General features: G+C 41.2%; 1 long non-coding RNA gene across 1 annotated transcript; it reads right to left on the bottom strand.

The window, feature by feature from the left end:
• Window positions 1-310: 310 nt before the first annotated feature.
• Window positions 311-1,868, bottom strand: LOC127987817 (uncharacterized). Its single transcript, XR_008161435.1, has 2 exons — window positions 1,706-1,868; window positions 311-571 (listed from the first exon to the last, which is right to left on the bottom strand). It is a non-coding gene; the product is annotated as an uncharacterized LOC127987817 (long non-coding RNA).
• Window positions 1,869-6,000: the final 4,132 nt, after the last annotated feature.

The raw sequence follows: 6,000 nt of genomic DNA, 5'->3' as shown, positions 1-6,000 counted from the left end.
AATGCTTCGGCAATACTGTAACTCAAATTTCATGCCAATAAAGCAACTTGAACTTGAACTTTGAGAGAGAGAGAGAGAGAGAGAGAGAGAGGAGACTTTTTTTGTTGTTGTTGTTGTTTTATTGTACCGACAGCTTGTAACCATTTGTAGTCCTCATGCCTCTGCAGAACTCCTTGGTGTCGTCCTGCCACAGCTTCTGCTGCAGCTTACTCCTATAATCATTTAATGATAATAAAATTCACCTTTCAAGACTGAATGACACCTTAAAATAACAGTAGACTATCGATTGATTGACTGCAATACAACCTAATGAATTTAAACAAGAGTTGTATTAAGACTGATATACAGAAATAAGTTGTGATAGGGGTTATGTAAGCTGTGTTATTACATTTCACAGATACAAATGCAAATATGGAATTTGTTTTATGCAGTTAAACAAAAGCCTAATATGAGAATAATTTTTTTGTGTGTGTGCAGAAGACAGGTGTTGAAGCCACAGTAGGCACTGTTGAGCAGTCTGATGGGATTTACTGCAGCGTGCCTAAAGTGCTGTTATTCCTTAAGATGTTTTCTGAAATAAGAAAGGAAATACTTTTATGAGTGTTTGAAAATGGGACGTGATGTAAAAGTGCAAAGGTACACATAGATGTTTGGGGTAAATTTGCCATTCATTTTCTCCCAAACTATAAAGTAATAATATTTGAAAATTAACTCAGAAAAAATCAGGATCACTTTGAACAGTAGTAAATTAAAAGAACAAGCAAACCTAAAAAGGAAAGATTTTTATGATGGTTTGAATATGAGACAATGTAAAAGTGCTTATGCACTCATGCTTGGGGTATTTGCCTTTAACTTTCTCCAATACTATACAGTAAAATGACTTGGAAATGAATACAGTAATAGTCAGGGTGACTGTGAGCAGGAATCAACTGAAAGAACGAGAACACCTCTAAAGAAAATGTTTTTATGAGGGTTTGAAATGGGACATGATGAAAAAGTGATTATGCATTTAGATGCTTGGGGTGAATTTGCCTTTGATTTTCTGCGAAACTGTACAGTAAAAATATTTGAAAATTATTACAGTAATAGTCAGGGTGACTGTGAACAGGAATCAATTGAAAGAATGAGTAAACCTAAAAAGAAAAAACGAGTGTTTGAAAATGGGTAATGGTGCAAATGCTAGAAATGCACTTTGTTTTTAGAGTGATTTTGTCATTAATTTTCTCCAAAACTATACAGTAAAATTACTTGAAAATTTAAATGGTAATAGTCAGGGTGACTGTGAACTTGAATCAATTGGAAGAACGGACAAACGTATTAAGGAAAGCTTTTTATTAGTAAGTGCTTTTTATGAGAAAGTGTGAGAATGAACATGAACGTGTGGGCATGTTTTTGTGACATATCAGGACACAACTTTGTATAATGACATGGGTATGACACAGGTATTACAAGGAGAGGGTGACTTATGAGGACATAACCCATGTCCCCATTTTTCAAAATGCTTATAAATCATACAGAATGAGGTTTTTTTGAGAAAGTTTCCTGTGAGGGTTAGGGTTAGGTGTAGGGTTGGTGAATGGCGATAGAATATACAGTTTCTACATTATAAAAATCATTACGCCTATGGGATGTCCCCACTTTTCACAAAAACAAACATGTGTTTGTGTGTGTGTGTGTGTGTGTGTGTAATACGGACATAAGTTACCTGAGGTGTCGTAGGTCTTTTAAGATCCCCAGTAGACAGGCTCACTCCAGTCACTCCAAAACTTGGACTCTCCACATAATAACCCTATACGAGCCCTGACCTTGAACTCATAGCGTTTTTTGGAGGGAAAAGGCAAACTGAAGGAGGTCCTTGGGCCTGGAGTGGTGTTCTAGGGAAGAGAGATGTAAACTTTGCCGTTTTGAATTTGGTTGTCAGACGACCACAGGTTGAGAATGCATTACAAGAACAATTTGAACAACATGGTGAATTTGAAATTCATTAGTCTAGTCGTCAAGCACTGGGACTTTATGTTATCTCAGCCAATCACTTTAACATTTAATAAACAGCTCCAACAAGATATAACATATGGCATAGTAACAAGTTCATTTTTAAAAATGCTAATGACTCTATTATTATTATTTGTGGACTTTGTACTGAATGTATTATTCCACATGTAACATCATTAAGCTGATAGGTGGAGACTAGTGACTGTCTTTTACAATGATCACTACAGGAAAGAAACAAGTGGCATGTTCTCATGACTGAGTCATTGAATACTGACTGGCCATCTGGAGCACCAGGATTTTTCCCACTGGGACTTTGACTTTTGATGTGGGCCGGCCCATTGCATTAATACATATATATATATATATATATATATATATATAATAAATTATAAAAAATGTACGTCCATCGGCCCAGATGAATGGCCTGCATGGCCCACTTGAGTCAAATATTCAAATTAATTTAGTGTGCTCCGGCTCAGTGTACTGGCTCAAAAGCGCTCGTCAATGTCAAAATGTTTGAATTAGCCAATCAAATCGAAGAAGGCGGGATTTACTGTTCACAGAAGCTGAGCAGTGCACCACTTGAATGCAAGCTGAGGTAAGATGTAAGCAGCTGAATGGCGAGACAATTCAGCAATACTTGCCAACTCTGTTTACGATAAGAAAATCTTAAACGACAAACATTACTTTTCAGGGATACAAACTACTACTGGCCTTTTCAGATTTATTAATGCGATGTTATTCATCACAATTTAATTTAGGAGTGAATGTTTGTAAAGCTCTATTCAGGACTTCTTTAGTGATTAATGACACAATTTTAATTTTGGGGTTGAGAATCCCATTAATGTTAATCAAATAAGAATTTCAATTAAAAAAAAAAGTCTAAAACCCTGATTTAAAGACTTGCAATTAGGGATGTGCAACAGTGATCGAGTACTCGACCGCGACAGCGATGATCGATCACATAAACGATGATCGAAATTATTTATTTATTTATTTATTTTTATTGGTTATGGCACCACGTTGGGTGGCGCCCTGATCTCTGATTGGTTAGCTTCCCACTTGATGCCTCAAAAGACGTAAGAAGACAGATAATCATGGCCTCAAAGTCACGTAGTGATGGCTGGCTTCCCTTTGAGAAGAACGATGAAAATACAGTTCAGGGTAAGCTGTGCAGCGCCAAGCTGTCACACAAATCTACAACAAATACAATGCGCTATCATCTAAAATGTGTACATAAAATAGCGGCAACTCAGACGAGCATTGAATCACCTGCCGTAAGACCTAAATGCAACGCTGGCAGAACCGAGAAGACGACAAAGCTATTCGCTCATATGGTGGTGAAAGATTTGCTGCCCATTAGTTTCAGGGACAGATAATCTTGTCCAGTGGTGCCTGGCTGTTCCTGCAACATCTGTTCCAGCGGAGCGAATTTATTCCACTAAATGTGAACAGGCTGCGCACTCGGCTCTCATCTAAGCACGTAGACCGACTTATCTTTTTGAATAGACATTTGAATGTTTCACCGGTCGTGGTAAATATAATATCCATTTTTTAAAAATAATATTACTTTAGTTTTGAGCTTTAGCCATAGTTAAAATATCTAGGCTTGTGACAAAGCTGACATAATTGTCACTGCTGGGCAACACTGGCACACACACGCACACACCTAGACTTAAGCAGAAATACTTACCTTTGTAATAACTCACGCTCATTTCCCTCCTGGTGTTCCGCCGTCGGCAGCGCGGGTGCACACGCACTCCCGATGGCACATATGTGTTGGACATTATTTCATCTTCCCCTCCACATCCGTCAATATTCATAACCCCGGACATTTCACACACTCACACTGCACGTTGTTTGATGTCGTCTTGTCTAATCGGTGTTTGTTATATTGAATTGGGCGTGCGATGGTCGGTGTTCCGGTGTGAGACGCTGCCAAACAGACCGATAGAGCGCCGATCAGTTATGACGTCACTGACGGCGCCGCGCTGCCGCAGCGCACCGGAAACCAGCCAAACCATTGTTTTATATAAGTAGGGGGTACCTTGTTTTTGCGTGTATATAAATTAAATAGTTGAATGTAGTATTTTTGTGTTTAATGTTTTATTTGTTGATTACGTGTTTGAGTTTGTGTTTAGTATTAATAATTGGTGTAAAAGAAGTCGAAATGCCTGAAGTAATGGGGTTTTAAACGTCTCTTATTACCCATTTGAGAAATCCCATGTGAAGGGGGTGGAGTCTGGCCTATATAAGGGCAGGCCAGATTAAAACTTATCACTTGTTTACCAAGTCGGAGCGAGAGAGCAACTGTGGTGCCTCAAGCGATCTTTCTGTAACGCCTGTATATTGTGGATACTTACCTGTATATTGACTTTTTTCATTTGGATTATTCCCTCTTTATTTTTCTGTTTGTTGTTTCTTTGGTACTTTGTTCACCTATATATATTTTTCACCATTGGACTGTGTATATTTTTTGGCACTGTAAATAAATTGCACTTGCACATAAGTGCTATTGCGGGCTGAGCCATCATTTAACATCTTTTACGGACATTCACAACGTCCCCAAGCGAGTGGTGGTTCTCGTTTTATCACATATGGTGGCAGCGGTGGGATGGCAACCCGCAAGACAGCGCCAAAAGGTAAAAAACCCAGGACGGGTTTGCGGTCCCAGGGGAAGGTGGTGGCTGAAAAGGATGTTACCTGGGATTCAATGGAATCTACAGAGGACGAAGAGGCAGCTACAAGGCTTCCTGAAGCATCAGCAAAGGCCAGTTCACCACAGACCAAGCCCTTCACAGCTGGTGAAATGTCTGGGGAAGGAATGGTGTCTCTGATGCGCAAATTCCTGGATGCACAAGAGGAGAGGGAAGAGAGATATCTGCGAGAGCTCCGTGGTCTACGAGAGTCCATCGTACAGTCAGCACGGCCTGCAGAGACCTCGTATGACATAGATAGTCTGCGGATGGACCTACCAACTCCGGCAGCACAGAGAGGACCTACACGAGACAGGCAAGCACATGTCCTAGACTCCACAAATGTCCCAGCACCAAGTCAGCCAATGCAGCAGTCTGAACCAAAAATGCCAGCCTTCCAGCAGGGGGAAGACATTGAAAACTATCTTCGGCGGTTCGAGCGGTTGGCCAGGACCTGGGGGTGGCCTGAGCAGGAGTGGAGCTTTCGACTTGTCCCCTTGCTGACAGGGCAGGCACTGGAGGCATACTTAGCGATGGATGAGGAGAAGGCAGAGGTGTATGCTGATCTAAGGGAGGCACTGCTGGAGAAATTTAACATCTCACCAGAAACTTACCGCCAGCGCTTCCGAGTGTCCTCTGTTCCAGCGGGAGAGTCACCAACAGAAACTTACCATCGCTTGAGGAATCTGTATCGACGATGGATACGGCCTGAGGAGCATACTAAAGAGGAGATTGGTGAGGCTATTATCCTGGAGCAGCTTCTTCGTGTACTTCCGTATGATACTCGCACATGGGTACGGGAGCATGAGCCGATGACAGGCCTGGCGGCAGCAAAGCTGGCTCAACAGTACATGAATGCTCACAGGGGAGGCCTGCGCACTCAACCACCAAGAGGTACTGTACGTTCTGTTTCTGATCGCTCTGGGGCTGAAGCTGAGAAAAGTCACGCTGATCGTATAGACCATGCACAAGGACAAAAATCATCTGTGGGCAAGGGACTAATTTGTTTTTATTGCCAACAGCCTGGACACAAAGCATCAGTGTGTCCTGTGCGAAAAGCAAAATTGACTGGATTTTGTTATGTTCCCAGAGAGGAAGACAATGCTAGAGACTCTGTCGAGGAGAGACAAAATAGGTGTAAGGTGACAGTTAATGGACATTCGTTGCAAGCTCTTTTGGACACTGGTAGCACTCTTTCTCTGTTAAAACCATGTTTTGTGCCAAATGTAAATTATGTGAGCACTACCGCTGTTCAATGTGTACATGGAGATGTAAAGCAGTACGCTAGAGCTGAAGTTGTTGTTGAGGTGTA

Source organism: Carassius gibelio, chromosome B22, assembly GCF_023724105.1.
Source record: "Carassius gibelio isolate Cgi1373 ecotype wild population from Czech Republic chromosome B22, carGib1.2-hapl.c, whole genome shotgun sequence".
Lineage (NCBI taxonomy): Eukaryota > Metazoa > Chordata > Actinopteri > Cypriniformes > Cyprinidae > Carassius > Carassius gibelio.
The sequence above is the reverse complement of the archived record's forward strand: the minus strand, read 5'-3'. Positions and strand labels throughout refer to the sequence as shown.